This window comes from Bos mutus, chromosome 10 (assembly GCF_027580195.1).
Source record: "Bos mutus isolate GX-2022 chromosome 10, NWIPB_WYAK_1.1, whole genome shotgun sequence".
In the NCBI taxonomy this organism is placed as follows: Eukaryota; Metazoa; Chordata; class Mammalia; order Artiodactyla; family Bovidae; genus Bos; species Bos mutus.
The window spans coordinates 55,740,499-55,761,628 of NC_091626.1; the positions used below are offsets into that span (position 1 = coordinate 55,740,499).

Below are 21,130 nucleotides of genomic sequence, written 5' to 3' on the forward strand. Positions count from 1 at the left end.
TGCTGCAAATGGCATTATTTCATTCTTCTTTACGATTGAGCAGTATTACATTGTATATATGTACCTCGTCTTTTTCATCCATTAATCTGTCTATTGACATTTAGATTGTTTCTGTGTTTTGACTATTGTGAATAGTGCTGCTATGAACACATGTGCGCGCTATGAACACACGTGCGCGCATACTAAGTCGCTTCAGTCTTGTCCGGCTCTTTGCCACCCTATGGACTATAGCCCGCCAGGCTCCTCTGTCCATGTTTTTCTCCAGGCAAGAATACTGGAGTGAGTTGCCATGCCCTCCTCTGCGGATATTCTTGACCCAAGGATCGACCTGCATCTCTTACATCTCCTGCGTTAGAGGGCAGGTTCTTTGCCACTAGCGCCTCCTGGGAAGCCTGCTATGAACACAGAGGTATCATTTTGAGTTACAGTTTCATCCAAGTCTGTGATCAAGAGTGGGACTTCTGGACCACATGCTAATTCTGTTTTTAGTTTTCTGAGGAACGGCCACACTGTTTTCTGTATCTCACTGTAGCTTTGAATTGGATCTTTCTGAATATTAGTAATGTTGAGTAACTTTTTCTGTATCTGTTGCCCATTTTTATGTCTTCTTTGGGAAAATGCCTGTTCAGGTCCCCTGCCCATTTTTAATTGAATTGTTTGTTTTTTGTTATTGAGTTGTATGAGTTTTCAATACATTTTGGACATTAACCCCTTATCTGATATATGGCTTACAAACATTTTCTCTCATTCTGTAAGTTGCCTTTTCACTGTATTGATAGTTTCTTTTACTAGTTGGAAGTTTTTAGTTTGATACAGCTCACTTATTGATTTTTGCCTTTGTTACTTGTGATTTTGTTGTCATATCCCAAAAAAATCATTGCTAAGACCCATCTTAAGGATATTTTCACTTGTGTTTTGTTCTAGGACTCTCAGGTTTCAGGTCTTAATTTTAAATATTTAATCCATTTTGACTTAATTTTTGTGAGTCATGCAGGGTAGGAATTCAGAGAAGGCAATGGCACCCCACTCCAGTACTCTTGCCTGGAAAATTCCATGGATGGAGAGGCCTGGTAGGCTGCAGTCCATGAGGTTGCTAAGAGTCGGACATGACTGAGTGACTTCCCTTTCACTTTTCACTTTCATGCACTGGAGAAGGAAATGGCAACCCACTCCAGTATTCTTGCCTGGAGAATCCCAGGGACGGGGGAGCCTGGTGGGCTTCTGTCTATGGGGTCGCACAGAGTCGACACAACTGAAGCGACTTAGCAGCAGCAGCAGCAGGGTAGGAATTCAATTTCATTTTTCTGCCTGTAATTATCTAGTTTTCCTAACACTATTTATTGAAGATACTATCCTTTCCCTATTGAGTATTCTTGGTTTTCTTGTCAAATATTAGATGTTGTATATTTGAAAGTTTACTTCTGGGCTCACAGTTCTGTTGCATTGGTCTATGAGTTTGTTTTCATACCACTGTTTTGGTTAATACAGTTTTCTAGAATAGAGTTTTCTAGAATAGTATGAAATCGGGGAGTGTGGTGCCTCCAGCTTCTTTCAGAATGGCTATTCAGAGTCTTTTGTGTTTCCACACTGACTGTAGGATTGATTTTTGTATTTCTGTAAAAAATGCCATTGAAATTTTGATACAGATTACATTGAATCCATATATGCCTTTGGGAAGTATGGACATTTTAACTTTAATTCTTCTGACCCATGAACCAGAGATATTTTTCCATTTATGTGTGTCTTCATTAATTTCTTTCTTCAAACTCTTATAGTTTTTAGGGAAAAGATCTTTCACCTTCTTGGTTAAAATTATTCCTAAGCACGTTATTCTTTTTTGATGCTATTCTAAATCTTTTTTCTGTATTTTCCAGGTATTTCATCATTGGTGTATAGAAACAGAACTGATTTTTGTGTGTTGATTTTGTATACTGAAACTTTGCTGAGTTCGATGATTAGTTCAACTCTTTTTTGGGTAGATTCTTTAGGATTTTCTATATATAAGTTCATGTCATCTATAAGCAGAGACAGTTCTATGTCTTTCTTTCCAATATGAATGCTTTTTATTTCTTTTTATTGCCTAATTGCTCTCACTAGGACTTTTAGTAGTATGTTGAATAGGAGTGGTGAGAGTGGTCACCCTTGTCTTGTTCCTAATATTAGAGGAAAAGCTTTCAATCTTCTACCATTGAGTATGATATTAGCTGTGGGCTTTACACATTGTTTAGCACATACCTGACCTTGTGTGTTAAGTCACTTCATTTGTGTCCAACTCTTTGTGACCCCATGGACTGTAGCCTGCCAGACTTCTCTGTCCATGGGATTCTCCAGGCAAGAACACTGGAGTGGGTTGCCATTCCCTTCTCCAGGGGATCTTCTGACCCAGGAATTGAACCCGCATCTCTTACATCTCCTGTATTGGCAGGTGGGTTCTTTACCATTAGCGCCACCCTTAGCTCCCTATGAGTTCTCAGTAGCAACTATTGTAGCTACAAGTTTCCATTCCATTTGGGGGTTTTGTCTTTCATTTATTTCCGTGTTTGTAGTAAAAGGGAATGTTTCAGTCTGTGCTCATTCAGCCATCTTGACCTGGAAGGTCTGAGTTACTTTTATCATGGAAAAGAAAATACATTGTAATATAGACATTATGTATAAGACAGGCTAGTGCTATAGACATATGGTGTATCATGGAGATTAAACTCACAGCCTCTGGAGTTGGTCTGACCTACTTTGGGATCCTAGCTCAGCCACTTGCTAACTGTGCAATCTTGAATTAATTACCCTAAACTGTGCATTCCACTTTCCTCCTTGCACAAGGAGTATAACAATATTGTCTGGGTTATTGTTAAGACTGAATGAAATAATGAATGTAAAGCCCTGGACAGGGCCTGACACAGAGAAGCTCCGCCCCCCAAAGCTCCCAGGGCTTTACCTATTGGAACAGACAGCAGAATCAGGCAGAGAAGATGGAACTGGCATTTTTATTATTGGTGGAGTTGCTGGAGAATAGGAATATTAGGTAATAGATATCCTTTCAGAAAATGATGCCTCATGCCATCATCAATCCTATCTCAACAAATTGTGTTATAATATCCAGGTCTATGTACAGATTGTATTATGTGTCTTAATACTGCTTTGTTGAGTCCCTTCCAATAGTTCAACTGAATAGCAAACAATGTTAAAATATGTTGGTAACTTTTGGAGAGTTCATAAGATGAGTTTTGGGTGTGGGTGCTTTGAATGGTAGGGACCAGGTATAAGACTGGAGGAAAGCATGAGTAGGTGGGTCTTGAACAAGATGCTAAATGTTATAAATGATTCTGTGACTCCTTTTTCTTAGTATAATTAGCCTGTAATATTTTATAAAATAAGGTTCAAATTTCCTACATTTCTCAGGTACTTTCACAAGCTCACAAGGTCTTGTGAATATGCACCGATGCTCATATTGTGCATTTCCATCAGCCAGATACAAATAATCAGAAAACTATTTTTTAATGTAAATATAATCTCTCTTCCTTTTTTCATATGTATGTACATACACACTCACACACACACATAAAACCACAAACACAATGCTTTTGTGTTTTTTTCCTCTTGCAACCTGGACCCACATGCTCTTTATTCTTTTTTTCTTAATTGTAATGAAATCCACAAAACAAAACTTACGTACACTATTTTTAAGTATATAGTTCAGTGGCATCATGTACATTTACACTGTTGTACTATCGCCACCATCCATCTGCAGAAAATTTTCACCAAAACACAATGTTTGAAAACTGTCAATTTTATTAAGAACCTTTCCTTCAAATTGTAACAGCTAAAGAAAGAAATGTAGACTTTGGCAACATTGGCACTCAATGCTACTGTGTTTCAGAAGCAATAAAGTATCCTTTTTTGAAAAATCTCTTCCCATTTTATCATTCCTTGCAAAGTCCATAGTAATGTTGCCTTATGAAAACAAAATTTGAAACAGAAAATAAACGCCTTGTCCCCTGATGATATATAACAACCAAAGTGTTTAACAAGGTAACTAATTTATAGCCCTCCAGGCTGGTTAAATCCACAGCCTTCCTGTTGTGTTCTATCTTTTGGATAGGTATGTAATTAAGATAGATGGTGTGTGATCCTAAGAGCTCCCTTACTGGAGACTGTTCTGGCCAAATTCAGTTTGTTACATTACACAGTTCTTTTTTATGTCCCTTAATGTCATACTTAGCAGTCTACAAAATATCAAGTGTAGGTCACTTCCTTCCTAAAATGTTTTCAACCTTTGTTGCATCCATTAAGGAAGTTATAATTCTAAGGTGTCTGAATTTTAGTGCTGACTGGAGAGATCTTTTTCTGATATTAAGTGTGAGTATGAAAGCAATGAAATGATTTGTGAGAGTCATCTTTCACTTCTATATTTTCTAAGAATTTTGTAATTCCAGGAAAATATCCAGGACATCTTGTTAGAGTGGTGTCCTAAATTTCATCCTTCTTCTTGGGGCTTAACAATGTTCTAAACTATTTTTCCTTACTTGGCTGCATCAGTTCTTACTTGTGGCACGCGGGATCTAGTTCCCTGACCAGGAATTGAACCCAGGCCTCCTCCATTGGGCGCTCAGAGTTTTAGCCACTGGACCCTAGGGAAGTCCCTAGATTATTTTACAATGGGAGTGGAGCACTCAGGATAAAGAGAAGGGGAATGCACAAAGTCTCTGGCAAGAGTGGGTATCCCCCTCCTGGGTGGTCACCAGGCAAAGGGCTGACTGTGGAGGAATGGCAGCTTCACGCCCACCCAGAGGGTAGGGCAGCTGGCAAGTCTGGGAGTCAGGCTGGTGTGGAGGCTGCCTGGCTCCGTGGTGTGCCCTCAAGTCCCTGGTGGTGACCCTTACATCCATTTTTTTTCTTATTTCTCTTTGAATGGTTTCTGCACCCTGCTCCTAGTAAGTCTCCCCTCCTCCCCGCCCTCCCCCCACAAGCTAATCTAGAATATGTTTTCTAGTGTCCCAGAACAAATCCCATACATAAGCTCCATATTTCTGCACCTTTTGGTATAGCTCAGAGACTCCCGGTCCAAAGGCCTTTCAACCCCCTACTCTGAGATTCTTTTCTTTTTTGTCTTCTAGCCTGTCACATACTATCCTGAAGACAGCAGGCAAACAGGAGCTTAAAAAGGAGTTGTTGTTCAGTCGCTAAGTTGTGTCCAACTCTTTACAACCCCATGGACTGCAGCACGCCAGACTTCCCTGTCCTTTACTATCCCCCGGAGTTTGCTCAAACTCATGTCCATTGAGTTGGTGATGCCATTCAACCATCTCATCCTCTGTCACCCCCTTCTCCTCCTGCCCTCAATCTTTCCCAGCATCCGGTCTTTTCCAATGAGTTGGCTCTTCGCATCAGGTGGCCAAAGTATTGGAGAGGGAGAGCTACAAAGAATAGAAGAGGGAGTGTGTATGTGGGGCTAATATTTCAAATACATTGTCCCACTGATAGAAATAAAATATAATTCAGTTCTCTGCTTGGAAAACTGATGTGTAAAACAGTGGCCCATCTTCAGCCTCAAGGGATAGTCTCTTAATTAAAAAAAAAAAGCAATGGAGAATTTGCTATTGAGAAACTTAAGGTCCTGTGAAGAAAATATTATTAGAACAAGGATTACAATCCTGTCTGCACACTGGAATCACCTGGGAGATTTTTTTTTTTTTATGCCACAAATAGAGAGTCTTGACCCGCCCCTGGAAACTTTGATTAAATTGGCCTGGAGTATAGCTCCATGCAAAGTTCTTTAAAGTTTTTCCCAGGTATTCAGGGTAGGGCAGAAACTCTCAGGATACAAACAGGGCCACCACAGTGTCTGAACACATGATACTTTCAGGGCGCCACAAAAATGTTTAATTTCTTTTAAAGTTAGGGAAAAAAAGTAAACTTTAAGGTGGAAGAAAATGTGTTACTATATAATATCCAAATAATTTTCTTGACACCAATGCCTTCATAAAATAAAATTTTATACACATACTATTTATATATAAAATCATGGCTTTCTAGGTGGTGCAGTAGTAAAGAATCTGCCTGCCAATGCAGGAGACAAGGGTTCAATCCCTGGGTTGGGAAGATGCCTTGGAGAAAGAAATGGCAACCCACTCCAGTATTGTTGCCAGGAAAATTCCATGGACAGAGGAGCCTGGCAGGCTCCTGTCCTTAGGTCACAAAGAGTTGGACATGACTGAGTGACTGAGCACAGCATATATATAAAATTATATATAAACAACATATAATATATATATATATATATGTGCCCAAGGCCCATGAAAGTCAAAATGCAGCCATGTATTAAAAGGACCAGCATAAGGGCACATCTTTGCCTCTCCCTAAATATAGCTGTTCAGTTGACATTAAGATAGCACACTGAAATACATCAGTGACGTCTGCACTTTGTATTGGTAATGATGCCTGTATTTCCCTTTGTCATGCCCGCTCCCTACAGATGATTCAGGGGGTCTCCATCCTATTTCCACCAGCTACTTGTAAATTTTCCTGTGTTGCCAGTGACAGTCTGAAAGGCATTCTTAAGTGCCTTCTCTTCCATCCAAACATCCTGTACCTTTCTGATGTTTGATTCAAAGCTACTGACTGGGTCCCCAAGGTCAGAACCGACTGGAGGCCTCAGGAAAAATAAAGAAACTTTGGCCCTGAGCCAGAGGCCTGGGCAGACTCTGGCCCCCACTCATGTAGGGCTCTCAACCTGGGCTATGTCTGGCCTCTCATGCCCCAGCTCAGCTCCTGCGTGGCCCCTCCTATGGGCAGCGTGCTAAGGCTGCCCCCTTGCCCTGTTTCCAAACGCATATCCATATTTGAGAAAGTGATCCTCATCATGTTGGTGCAAACTCTGGAATTCTCATGGCAAGGGAAAAACCTATGGACGTCATCAGTCTTCGTGCCCTTGAATTTGATGGAAGGGGTTGGGGCACAGATCAGTGTTGGGCTCCACTGGTGCAGGGCGGGACTCAGAGGAGTCTGATACCTATGAGAGCCATGCATAGAGAGAGAGAGACTCGGGAAACCACCCATCTCAGAACTCTCTGTAGCCGCCCTGGATGCTGAAGTCTACCCCCGACCCAGGCTTCCCACAGGGAGCTGGAGAGGAGGAAGCCAACTCCAGTCTGAAATGAGTAGAGGGTGGGATGAATCATCCCCTAGGGGCCTTCTAGTCTGCAATCTGTGATTTTCCAGCAGAGCTCAAGTCCTGACAGATTCAGGAGCATGTAATGAAGAATTTGATCTTAGGCAAGTTTTGTGGCTTTTCTGAACTCCTTCATTGGTAAAATGGGGATAAGAACATCTATCAGGTTGTTCTGACATTTAAATGTTAAATGTGAGATTGCTCAAGAATTCCAGGTTCCTGGTATAATCACAGTCACCTTGATCATAGGTCTGTGGGTACCAATCTGTGGCCCTCAACCTGCTCCTTGAGTTGACCAACTCATGAGCCCTAAGGTAACTCCTTACACTTAAGTTTTAGAAAAAGAAATCATACCTACTTCTGCAAGATAAACTAAACTCTACTTTTCATTATTTCAAAGCCTAGCCACCAAATGGTCCCAGCTGGTTAGTTTAGCTAAACACATCCAAGAAAAATGTGTTCTGGAAGAAGAAATTCCTTGTTACAAGGCATTGGCCATCGTAAATGAGCAAAAATGTGGCATTTAAAAATGTTTGATCTGGTGTTTTAGGTCTTGTCTATTGGCAAGTTGGTTTGAGAATGTGGTCTTCAAGATGGCTTAGGTCATCTATGACCAAATAAATCGCCCCCCCACCTCCCCAAATGGTTAATTTGCTACAGAGAAAATGTGGCCCACAGAGTGAAAAAAGAAATTAAAAAAACATTTTTTAAAAAAGAGTTTTTTTTAAACCTTGAAGTTTGAGCTATCCTGATTTTGGCCAAAACACAATGGAAAAGGGGAAATCATATTCTGAAGTTGTTTTAACATAACCAGACACACTTTCAGGGTTGTTGTTCAGTCACTAAGTTGTGTCCGACTTCTTGTGGTTCCATGGACTATAGCATGCCAGGCTTATTCTTACCCTGAAAGTAATATCTAACAAATGTATCTTCTTTGAATTAGTATCAGTTCGTAGCTTGGGGATGACTGAGGAGACAGGGACTGTAAACTTGTCCTGTTTCTTGATTAGTCTTCCCTCTGCAGATCAACTGAGCTTTGCCATTCCTGCTTTTTTTTAAATTTCTACTTTATATTGGAGTATAGTTGATCTGCAATGTTGTGATAGTTTCAGTCATACAGCAGAGTGATTCAGTTATACAAGTAGACATGTATCTATTCTTTTTCAAATCCTTTTCCCATTTAAGTTATTACAGAGTACTGAGCAGAACTCCCTGTGCTATACAGTAGCACAGGGTTATCTGTTGTTGGTTATCTGTTTTAAATATAGCAGTGTGTACATTGACATTCCTACTCTTCTTCTTCTTCTTCCAGACAGATAGGGCTTCTAGAAAGCCCTGCCCTGCTTGGGTCCAGCTGATCCACAAAGAGTATATAAAACACTTTGGTTATGTTGAATCCCTCTGTAGTTGCTATTTATGGTCTCTTGATTTTTTGGTTTTTATTTTGAACATGCTGTGCAGTTTGTGGGATTTTAGTTCCTTGACCAGGGATTGAACTACCCGGGGCCCTTGGCAGTGAGAGTGTGGAGTCCTAACTACTGGACTGCCAGGAAATTCCCTTCACTTTTAAAAAATTTATTCTACATGTTGGAACACCTCTGGGAAAAATCTGTGATCCTCTTAGAGCAAATGGGGAAGGGCAGCATGGAGTCAAACTCAAGCCTTGCTTGATTTTTTTTTTTCTATTAAGAAACTTCACTCCTGTATGATAGGGACGTCCTACCTTTAAAGTGAATAAATAAATAATAAAGGAATGATTTCTTTATTTCCCAGTCTCCCACGGAGTAAGAATATGTTAATAGCACCCTTATTACCTTACTCCATACTGTACACAAACACATTTGTTTTTCCAAAGTCTACTTAGGACCTTTAAAATAGTAATTAGGCTGCATCTCTTCCCTGTAGGGTACATGAATATCACCTCCCTTTATGAACTTTGGGATCTAGGCCATAGGGAGATTAGGTTACTAGTCCAAGGCCAAAAGCTAGTTTTTATTAGAATTCATTCAGATGGGCTGGGTCCTTCCCTTGTCTGTTCACAAGACATGAGCTCAGAACTTGTTCTCAGTAACGTTTCTTTTTTAAAAAAAAAAATGTATGTATTTGTCTGCTCCGGGTCTTAGTTGCAGTGTGCAGGATCTTTTAATTGCGGCATGTGAACTCTTAGCAATAGCGGCAGCATGTGAGATCTAGTTCCCTGAGCAGGCATTGAACCCAGGCCCCCTGGGTTGGGAGTGCAGAGTCTTGACCACTGGACCACGAGGGAAGTCCTTCAGTGGCATTTCTTGGTAGCCATGCATGTGTGCACTCACCAGCATGTGTTCGCTCGTTCATTCAACATTTACTGAACAGCTCTCTGTGCTGGTGGCTGGGTCCCCACGATCTTACCTGCTCCCTGCAGTTAAGGAGCTCCCTGTGTGGGTGGGCTGAACTACAAACGAGTAGGCGCTGCGATAGGGGCTTCCCAGGTGGTGCAGTGGTAAAGAATCCACCTGCCAATGCAGGAGACGCAAAAGAGTGATAAAACACTCCTCAAGGCAAAAAGGAAGAACAGAGGAGGAAAGACTTGAGTTAAACCTTTAAGGATTTGAGCAACAGGGAAGGATATTCTCAATGAAGGAGACTTAAGAGCAGAGTCAGAGTGTAGGGGTTGAGTGAGCAGGAAGTGGCCTCCACGTTGAGTTTTCTGGGTCAGAGCATGCGGGGCTTTCCAATTCTTGCCCAGGGGTTAGTGTTTTCTATAGACAGAAAGAAGACCTGCCCAAGGACTCAAGAACTTCAAACAGAAATTGAATGGGTCTGGTGTATGAAGTCCCTTCCCCTAGCATGTGTATGCATGAACACTTTGAGAAGTGAATAAAGACAGGTTCTTAACTTTATGTGGGAAGCACAAATAATCTAAAAATGAGACTGGGGACTCTCTCTCTCCTCTGCCCTGGCTCAGAGCCAGGCCTTGTGGGAAAGGGTGGTTGGGTCTCACTGGGTGTCAGAGAGCTGTTGTGGTGCCAGCCCCAGAGGGACTTGCTGGAAGTCTGATCTCTGGGGTTCTGGGAAAAACTGTTCAAGGGCAGGAGGTTTCTTGCTGGAGTCACTCCACTTGAGATGGGCAGGATGGATGGAGTGGGGAGATAGCTCTGGGAGAAGCAATGGCTGCTGTGTGCTGTAGGAGGCCAGTTCTGGAGGAATGCTGTGCGAGCCAGGTGCTGGACAGGCTGAAGCTGCCGGGGCATTTCCACCCAAACTCAGTGTCACTTTGTGCTGATGACGTCTCACTTCAAGTGAGCTTTGTGGCCCGGGGAGCCCTCTCAGGATGGGAGCTCGGGTGACTGGAGAGCAGTCCTGGCTTGAGACTTGAAAAAATAACTTCACCCCTCCTGCCCTTCAGACAGTTCATTCTGGGGGGCATTGAGAACACTTCTCAAAGGGTCCATTGCAAGCAGCACCTGTCTCATCAGCACGCCCTAACAGTGGCTTCCTCCTTCTCCTCTGTTTCATTCTTCCTGCTACCTCATTTCTGGGCCAGGGATTCCCAGTCCTGTCTCAGGCTCTACTCTCAGGCCAACCCAAACCAAGGCAGCCCCTTCTAAAGGCTCAAACCAAGAGGCCTCTTGCCAGGTGCCCTTCCCCACCCCATCCTTCTTCCCAGCATAGCTTCTCCACTTCAACCAAACACAACACTCTGCTTTGTCTGTTTCTTCCTGCTTCCTATCTTCTGTGACTGCCCTTCCACTCTCTCTGTCACCCACATTCACTGCATCCTCCCAGTGTGACCCCCAGGAAAATCCGTGATGCTGCTTCCCTTCTATGGCCTTTCCTGTGTTCTGCTTCCTTCCTTGTATGTCATTGACACCCCACAGCACTTCTCTTCTGCATTACGGTTCCCATGCACACAAAATCTGGTGGAGATAAGAGGCGATTTTTCTCTATTCTTCCTCCTGAATATTCTTCTTTGGCAAGTTGCTGCAGTGGTCCAAAAAGTCTCTTTCTACAGGCTCAATAACAACATCCAAGGGAGCAATAAAAATAAAGGGAGGATGCCTTTCAAAATTTCAGAAGCTTAGCCTGGGGTGGGTGGGAATTCATTTTCAGCTGAAGTTGAAGTGGCTTGAACTGCAGCTTGACAGTAGCAGCCTCAAAAGCAATTTCTCTAATAAACTGATTTCTGCTCTGCATCTCTTTTTGCTCCCAACAGCTCCCCTTATTTTCATTATCAGGAAAAACCTGCCTGAAGTCAGGGTCAGTTGCTGATTAAATCTTTTTAGACTATTAACTAATATGTACCGTCTACTTTGTACAGCTCCTTACACAGGGGTCTATGGGAGAAGTGGGTTAATATTCTCTTTCATTAACTACTTATCTTTCGTTTGTGTGTTAGTTGCTCAGTCGTGTCCGACTCTCTGCAACCCCAAGGACTGTAGCCCGCCAGGCTCCTCTGTCCATTGGATTCTCCAGACAAGAATACTGGAGTGGGTTGCCATTCCCTTCTCCAGGGGATCTTCCTGACTCAGATCCATCAAAAGCTTCCCTGGTTCTTCCTGACAGCTCTCAGGGATCCTTCTCCTTCCCCCTTGGTTGGTGCCCCCTGCTTCCTCAGCTCCAAGTAAGGGCATTTCACTTTCTTCTTCTGGCACCTGATCTGGCCCTTATTCTCCTTTGCCTTCTACTTCCAGCCCCTCCTCCTGCTGCCTGTAGGGGCATTTCCACCGAAAAGTGCCATCATTACCTCACAGTCCATGGAAACTTCAGCATCACTCATTAAAAACTCATGACTATTTAGCGTGCTCCAAGCCACCAGCCTGGAAACCTCAGCTTTGTGTTTGCCCTTTCCCCTCTCCCACTGCACACACTTGCTCCCCAAGTCCTCAGGGTCTTCTCTGGAAATTTTTTCTTTCCTATCCCTCCTTGCTGCAACTTCCCCCATCACTTGTCTGATTCCTGGGCTGCAGGTGTCTGTCACCCCAAGTTCCCAGGGTCATTTAAGTACCCTCTGCTGGATGCAAGTTCCATTCCAAACATTTTGAGATGTCCAAGTACTGTGTGGGTAACTTGAGCCCCCTCACTTTGGTATTGGATGCCTTTTCCGCCATCTGGCCCCATCACCCTACCTAGTATGCATTCAGTGACCCCCAGCAGGCAGCCTCCATTTGGGAAAAGCTGGACCACACTCTGAACAGTGTTCACACACCCCATCCACACGAGTGTCTTCCTGGACTCACCTGCACCTGGATCCATGATTTCTAGGATAGCTCAACTCCCCCCTTCCTCCAAAAAGACTCTTTTGACCATGGCTGCTTCCTTTGGATAAATAGACTCCAAATCTCCCCACCACCCCATCAATATTACTTTATTTATTTATTTATTGAGGAATAATTGATCTACGGCACTTTGTTAGTTTCTGGTGTACAATATAATGATTCGATATTTGTATACATTGCAAAACGGTCACCAAAATAGGGCTAGTTAACATCTAGTTACAAAAGATTTTTTCCCTTGTGATGAAAACTTTTAGGGTCTAATCTCTAAGCAGCTTTCAGCTATGCTGTTTTTGTTCAGTTGCTCATTCATGTCTGACTCTTTGTGACCCCATGGACTGCAGCAGGCCAGGCTTTCCTGTCCTTCACCATCTCCCAGAGCTTGCTCAAATTCATGTCCATTGAGTCGGTGATGCCATCTGGTCCTCTGTCATCCCCTTCTCCTCCTGGCCTTCAGTCTTTCCCAGCATCAGGGTCTTTTCCAATGAGTTTGCTCTTTACATCAGGTGGCTAAAGTATTGGAGCTTCAGCATCAGTCCTTCCAATGAATACTCAGGGTTGATTTCCTTTAGGATGGACTGATTTGATCTCCTTGCAGTCCAAGAGACTCTCAAGAGTCTTCTCCAACACCACAGTTCAAAAACATCAGTTCTTTGGCACTCAAATATGTAATCCAGTATTGTTAACTATAGTCATCATGCTCTACATTACATCCCATGACTTCTTTTATGACTGAAAGTTTGTACTTTTTATTCCTTTCACCCCCTTCATCCTTTTCAACCACCTCTCAGTTCTGCCACCCAGTAACCACCAATCTGTTCTCTGTATATATAAGCTTGCTTTTTAGTTAGTTTTTTTAGATTCACATACAAGAGAAATCATACAGTGCTTCTTTTTCTCTGACTTAATTTCACTTAGCATAATGCCCTCAAAGTCCATTCATGTTGTTGCAAATGTCAGGATTTCCTTCTCTTTTTACAGTTGAATGATACTCCATTGTATGTTTAAATCACATTTTCTTTAGCCATTCATCCATCAAGGACATTCAGGTTCCTTCCACAGCTTGGCTACTGTAAATACTTCTGCAGTGACACTGGGGGTACATAGGAAAAGGAGTACGTCAAGGCTGTATATCGTCACCCTGCTTATTTAACTTCAATGCAGAGTACATCATGAGAAATGCTGGGCTGGAAGAAACACAAGCTGGAATCAAGATTGCCGGGAGAAATATCAATAACCTCAGATATGCAGATGACATCACCCTTATGGCAGAAAGTGAAGAGGAACTAAAAAGCCTCTTGATGAAAGTGAAAGTGGAGAGTGAAAAAGTTGGCTTAAAGCTCAACATTCAGAAAATGAAGATCATGGAATCTGGTCCCATCACTTCATGGCAAATAGATGGGGAAACAGTGGAAACAGTGTCAGACTTTATTTTTTTGGGGGCTCCAAAATCACTGCAGATGGTGACCGCAGCCATGAAATTAAAAGACGCTTACTCCTTGGAAGGAAAGTTATGACCAACCTAGATAGCATATTCAAAAGCAGAGACATTACTTTGTTAACAAAGGTCCATCTAGTCAAGGCTATGGTTTTTCCTGTGGTCATGTATGGATGTGAGAGTTGGACTGTGAAGAAGGCTGAGCGCTGAAGAATTGATGCTTTTGAACTGTGGTGTTGGAGAAGACTCTTGAGAGTCCCTTGGACTGTAAGCAGATCCAACCAGTCCATTCTGAAGGAGATCAGCCCTGGGATTTCTTTGGAAGGAATGATGCTGAAGCTGAAACTCCAGTACTTTGGCCACCTCATGCGTAGAGTTGGAAAAGACTCTGATGCTGGGAGGGATTGGGGGCAGGAGGAGAAGGGGACGACAGAGGATGAGATGGCTGGATGGCATCACTGACTCAATGGATGTGAGTCTGAGTGAACTCCAGGAGTTGGTGATGGACAGGGAGGCCTGGCATGCTGCGATTCACGGGGTCGCAGAGTTGGACACGACTGAGTGACTGAACTGAACTGAAATCTTTTCAAGTTAGTATTTTCATTTTCTTTGAATAAATACCTAGAAGTGGAATTGTTGGATTTTATGGTAGTTCAATTTTTAATTTAGGGGGAATCTTCATACTGTTTTCCATAGTGGTGGCACCAACTTACATCCCCATATCCTTACCTATACTTGTTATCTCTTATCCTTTTCACACCTATTTGGAACAGATGTGAGGTGATAACTCATTGTGGTTTTGATTTGCATTTCCCTGATGGTTGGTGATGTTGAATACCTTTTCACCTCCCTGTCAACCATCTGTACATCTTCTATGGAAAAATGTCTATTCAGATTCTCTGCCCATTTAAAAATCAGATTGTTTGTATTTTTGCTACAGAGTTGTATGAATTCTTTATATATTTTATGTTGATTCCTTATCAGATATGATTTGCAAGTGTTTTCTTGCATTCACTATTACTTTTAAAGTTTTATTATTACTTTATTGAATTTTAAAGTGTCTATTTCATTCCATATGTCAACATACATTACTTATTAAGCACAGGTGGTATGCTATTCCATATCTGTTTTCTTAGGTAATCTTCACAACATGGTGGAGTGGGTATCCTCCTATTTCACAGATGAGAAAACGGTTTTTGCTCAAACTCCCACAGCTGGTTAGCGTCATTCTGCAGTTTCCCATGGAACGGGCCTCAACAACGCACCAGAAATCTGACTGTTAATCCCAGTTCTACTGCTGTCAGCTGTGTGGCCTCTCTAACAGGGACGGGCATTTATTCTTGGCGACCTCTCCATCAGTATTTCTAGACTTAATAGGTGCTCAGCAAATACTTGTAGATTTGGTTGTGGTAGGAGAAAAGTTATACATTAAAGTTTCCGACTAGGTCGGGGAGGAAAAGGCTGCCTGGAAGGGTAGGGAGAAAAGGGGCCGTGGGCAAGGGACAGAAGGGGAATCGGGGGTGCGAAACAGGCAAGGCTCCCAGGAATTTGGAACGGCCGAAGCTCAAGGCGAAAAGTACGGGGGAAGGCGGAGGGGAGGTGGGGGGACATTCCGATCCGGGGAAGGGTGAGGAGAAAGCGTTGTTGGAGAGGAGTGTGAGGCCCGACGGGGTGGGGTGGGGAAGAGGTGCTGGCGGAGGGGCGGGCGCGTTCCGGGCAGAGCCGAGGAGGGGCGGTGTCGGGGTGCGGGGAGACGTGTCCCGAGGGCCCGGGCGGCTCAAGGGGAAGCGGGAGGGCCGGGAGGGCGCGCCTGGCGGCTGCAGAGTCCGCAACGGACCAGCCGGGAATGGGGCAAGGGGGCGCCGGCCCCTCCTCCCCGGGGGCGGGCAGGCGTGTGGGGCGGGGCCCGGGCTCGCCCGGCCTCTAGGCGGCGCCGCGGACTCTGCACTCGAGCTGGGCTGTGCTGGAGGCGGCGGGAGCGGGACCCGGTAGGCAGCGGTAAGTGAGCCGAGAGCGGGTGCGGGGATCAGAGGCCAAGGGGTCGCCGTGGGCGGCGGGACCCGGAGGGGCTCAGGTAGGCCGTCAGAGCCCCCCCGCCGCGCACTTTGTGCAGCGTCTCCCTTGGGGCTGGAAGGTGCGCTCCAGGCTCCCGCGCGCGCGCCTGGCTGGGAGGCGTGCAGCACAGACGGTCCGGTTCCTGGGGGCCCCGCGTTGGGGCCCCGGGCGAGGGAGAGGCTCCGGAACCGCCATGCAGCGAAGGGCGCCTGGCAGCCTTAGCACCCCCTGCCTCGACCCTCGGTCTTGAGTGACAGCTGCGAGTGAGCTAGGATTCCTCCCGGACCCAAACGAGCACCTCTGTTCCTGTCCGACCCTGTTTTTCCTTTATTTCGGGGCGTGCTGGTCCCAACCATCTCTCGAAAAGAAAGGGCGGGTGGGCGTCTCCCTCTCCCTGACGTTCCCGGTCCAGGCAGGTCGTCCTGAAAGCCCCCGCTTCGCGTACAGCACATACCCTAGCTTTCCAAGGGACTTTTCCAAGTTGCATCACTGTTTGGCCTCTTCACAGGTGCTTGGCTGTCATGCTGGAGTTAGTTACACAGGATTTTTAAAAGTTTGTATATTTACTCGGTGTATACCCCTTCACCCCAAGGCTGCCGTACCTTTCCAACGCTGCTCGCAACGCACTGTTCAAAACACGTTGGGAGTTCTTTGGGGTATTTGTTCTCAAAGTTGGCTGCACATCTGGAGAGTTTTGGAAAACTGCTGTGGCTCTCTCCCACCTCTAGAGATCCTGAGCTGGGGCGCAGCCTGAACAATGGCGTTTAAAACGCCAGGTGATTCTAATGTGCTTTGGGGGCGTGCTTTTTGCACTACTACTGCTGCTGCTACTGCTGCTGCTAAGTCGCTTCAGTCGTGTCCGACTCTGTGCGACCGCATAGACTGCAGCCCACTAGGCTCCCCCGTCCCTGGGATTCTCTAGGCAAGAATTCTGGAGTGGGTTGCCATTTCCTTCTCCAGTGCATGAAAGTGAGAAGTCAAAGTAAAGTCGCTCAATCGTGTCCGACTCTTAGCGACCTCATGGACTGCAGCCTACCAGGCTCCTCCGTTCATGGGATTTTCCAGGCAAGAGTACTGGAGTGGGGTGCCATTGCCTTCTCCTTGCACTACTAGAGGAGGTCTTCTCAGCTGCTCTTGATTCCGTCTTCTGTAAACCACCCTCTACCTGAGGAGCCTGTGGGTTGGTGCTTTCCGACTTTAAACTGCAGATGGTGCCTTTTTCTGGAGTTCCCTTTGCTTCTGCCCCTCTGTTAACAGAAAATACTGCTAGTCCACTTTCTGCCAAGGAGATGGGAGTATAGGGATTAAAGTCATGAAGTCCTTGCAAGAGTCAGTAGGGTTGTCTTATTCAGGGAAACTAAGTGATAGTTTGACTTGTCCTGTTTGGAAAGGATTTCAGATTAAAAGGAAGAAACATAATTTAAGAATCTGTCAGCTTTTGGAGATCCTCTGGCACAGATAATGATTCTACATAAATGTGGGGAAATCTTTTAAGAACACAAGATCCGTATTTTGTAGTTGACATGGTGTTAATATGTGTGTTAGGCTTCACTGCGTAGATTGGGTTTATTCCTAGTATGTGATTAAGCCCAGCAGATATAAGTAATAACTGCATATTTCTTGTTGATAGAATAATAACTGAGTTAGGGAATTAATGCCTACAGTAGCATGATACATCTGAGGTGAGACCTTCACCACTTGTCGAATGATTGTAAAAATGATAGGGAAATAGGACTAAGGAAATATTGAATATATGTATACATTGACTGCATTTGATCATCTGTTTTCTTAAAGTGTGTTTGTTATTGTGACAGTCTCCTGGGATCTTGGTTAATTTACTGTGGTACCTAAGTATGATGTTTGTATGAGATTCCCATCTGTCTGCTACCTGGCCACAAACCAGTGGATTTTATTTTTTTCTTAGGTACTGTCCCTCTATATTACATTTGTATTTGTAGTGGTGTGACGTCCTTTTAAGATAATGCCCTCCAGAGTTGGGGGAAAGTTTGTGTTCATTTCTGGTTTCCTAATGTGAGTCAAAAGAGCATTCATTTTGAAAAATACAAACTGTAGCATTGTTTTTTCTCTTTTTCCCACCTTCTTCCACCACCATGCTCCTATCTCTGCTCCTATCACTGTTCAGTTGCTTCAAGTGAGGACGCTGTGGCAGCCGGCTTAATTGTCTTGTCTTGAGAATAGAGGTTATGTGGAGTGCATAGTCTCACAGGGTGGCCCCTGACCCGAAACCTCAACCTTTGGGGGAAAAAGACCATATGGAAAGTGTTTTCTTACTGTTGAATTTTTTTTTTTTTTTGGACCAGGCCAACAAAATGAAGCCATCTTATTGACTGGTTTAATTTACTAATCTTGTCTCCATTTGGGGGGTGGGGATGTTCATTTGAGGATACTGTTGCAGTCTTAGTGTCTGCAAAATTGCACCTGAACAGCCATAAACTGACTATAATGGTACATTCTGGAAAAAAAGAAAAAGTATATGTAAATATGGACCTAAACAGATTTATGTAAACATTTCTCCCTTTGGAGTAGCAGCTCTGATATTCTAGAGATTAGAAGAAAGTAAGTGAAGAAAGAGGTAGTGAGGGTCTTCTTTATTTAGAGAAAGGTATGTGTCATTTCAGAAGAGTGATCTTTGATTTGTGTTAGGAGTAGACTGCCCTATTAGCTTCTTTTTTCTTTTCCCTTCAAGTAGGGACAGTTAATTTGCTTGTGCCATGGGGTAGGAGGTCGTTAAAGAATTTAATGGCCTCCTTAACTTCCTCAATGGCCCCCCCACCCACCGCAAGCCATATATCTAAGAGATGCCATTGACACTTTTAAAAAAACTCAACTGATTTTGTGCTTTTTCTTTCTTTTCCTCCTCTGATCCTGGCACTAAAGGGCAGTGAACTGGCTGAGAGGTTGGCATCAGAGAAGAAAAACAAAGTTCAAGGGGAATTTAAAATTGGGTAATTTCCCCTGAATGTCCAAGTACTTACTTTATTCTGTCACATGACATTGCTGTTATCAAGAAACAAATTATGCCATGAAAATCCTGAAAGTGGAAAAAAAATAAAAAGGGGATTTGATGGGACCAGCACCAGGATTTCTGGTTTTCACATAGGGGGAGTTTATTGGAGTTTTCAGTCAATCATCCCAGTCCAACTCCCCTTTCCCCTTCTTCTTAGTCACTGTCTTCTGTTCCTAAACCAATATCCCTTGGGAAGAGAGAACTTCATCTTAAATTTCATATCAAATTTTTGCTTTTGTTTCATTGCTTTATTCACTCTTTTAACAAATTTAGTTCTTATACAGTCCCCACTCTTGGCATAGCTCTGTAGTGCTTGCTGGGTGTAGGTAAACAGGGTACAGTCCATGACTTACGGAGCTTGAAATCTGGTGGAGATGGAAACCAGGGTTGATAGTGAGCCGGGCACTCTTACCCTCACGATGAGTGTGAAGGCAGCTGGGTACCACCTGGCTGACACCACCTGGATAGATAGATACCTTCTCAATTCATTAGCACAGCAGGCACAAGACAAGTTTGTCTTAGGTTTCAGTTATGTTAAGTCCCTACGTCAAGTTTAACCAATTTCAGATACTTTTCTGATGGACGAGAGGTAAGGGTTTGTACACAGGTCATGCCAAGGGGAAGTGAGAAAAGAGGAGGCATGATTCTGGCGGATGAGATTTGCTTAAGGAGTACTTAGTTAAGCAGTGTGGGGACATGATCTGGGTGGTGAAGCTGGCGGAGAATGTTACTGGATCCATTTTTGGCGTGTTGGTAACGGGCAGCCTAAGCTTAGTGAGTAGAGGCCTTCTGTGCACAGAGCTGGGAGGAGTGTACAGCAGCCATTGTAAGGCGTTACAGAAAAACTGGAAGGAACTTTTTGGCCAGCCTAGTACTTTGCAAGCAGGTGGTTTGCTTCTTGTCTATGGCTCTGGGCAGCGTGTGGACGTTGGTTCTTTATCATGCTCTTGTTCCTTTAGCTCCGGTTTCCTGAGACGGACAGGAAATGACTTCACAGTGATCCCTTTGGGAAAGTGATTTCCAAACTGCTGACCCACAGGGCTAATAACCTCAGGGTTGAAGAGGAGTCACATTTGTTGACTGTCTGCCTTTCACATGTCAGGTAGCCAGCTGGGCCCCTGGGCTCTGTCTCTAAAACCCGTATGTTCCTGAGAGGGAGGTGGCAGCAACCTCATTTTACAGATGAGGAAACTGAGGCCCAAAAAGATCCCGGGGAGCTAAGATGCTCAGAAGACATGGTAGAGCTGAGGTTCAGGAGCACCCAGTCTGCCTGAATCCAAAGCTGAGCCTTTCCACTGCTCCTTGTGCCTCTAAAGCAGAACTGACTGAGAAATTATGTTTCCTGTGCTTTGTTTTTCTAACACCACAGTCCCCTTAGATCTGGATTGATTTACTGTTTTCCTCTACGAGACGATGTGTAATATTAGACTGAAGATCACTGTGGTCTCGTCATCTCAAGGGAAATTTTATGAAACCCTATTTTTTCTGGCTTTTTAAATGGAGAGGATAGATTAGGCTGTTTAGAAATGCTCTGAATGGATCCCAAATCCTGGGTTAGAGGGACATCGTCTCCACATTTCTTCAAGTTCTGCAAACCTTTGAATTTCTGGAGATAATTGGTTGTTACTTAAGAGATTAAAAACGAAATTCAGTGTTGAACATCCTGGTGCAAAATGAAGCTGTGGACATTCAATTCCTGTTTATGTGGTACTCGCAACAAAAACAAAACTTTGCTGCATTGTAATTACCTCAAGCTTTTAAAATTATAGGTGAGAAAGTTTTAGAGGTGCATGGAGCTGTAATCAGGAAAGGTGACTTGAAAACAGGGTTACTGTGTGAGTGTCCATTACTACAGTGGGCTTTAGCTTTATATTTCACCCTAAGAAGGACTGGTTCAGTGGAGAGGGTCGTCTTGGAGTTAGTGTTTGGGATTAGAGCACAGAGCATTGGTTGTGAAGGTGGAATATTCCAGCCAGCCTGCCCATAGCCTCTTGTTTATAGGGCAGATTCTCTCCCTTGCTGCCCAATCATAGGACTTTCTGCTTGCCTTTGGAGTACATAATGCTCAGGCTGTTACTTTGTAGTTTTCTTGAATCTATAAAGCTCCTTTATTATTAATATTTTTTCACTCTTGCTTATCTCTTTTTCCCAGAGGACTGAGGCAAAATGATTCAGATTTTCTAGTTTTGGCT

General features: G+C 43.9%; 1 protein-coding gene across 1 annotated transcript in view; it reads left to right on the plus strand.

Moving 5' to 3' along the window:
• The first annotated feature begins 15,696 nt into the window (after positions 1–15,696).
• The window catches only part of CGNL1 (cingulin like 1), a 170,042-nt gene continuing 164,608 nt past the window's right edge, over positions 15,697–21,130 (plus strand). Inside the window, exon 1 of the mRNA XM_070377979.1 lies at positions 15,697–15,853. The gene's annotated coding sequence lies outside the window, so the exon portion shown is untranslated. The remainder of the gene's footprint in view (positions 15,854–21,130) is intronic.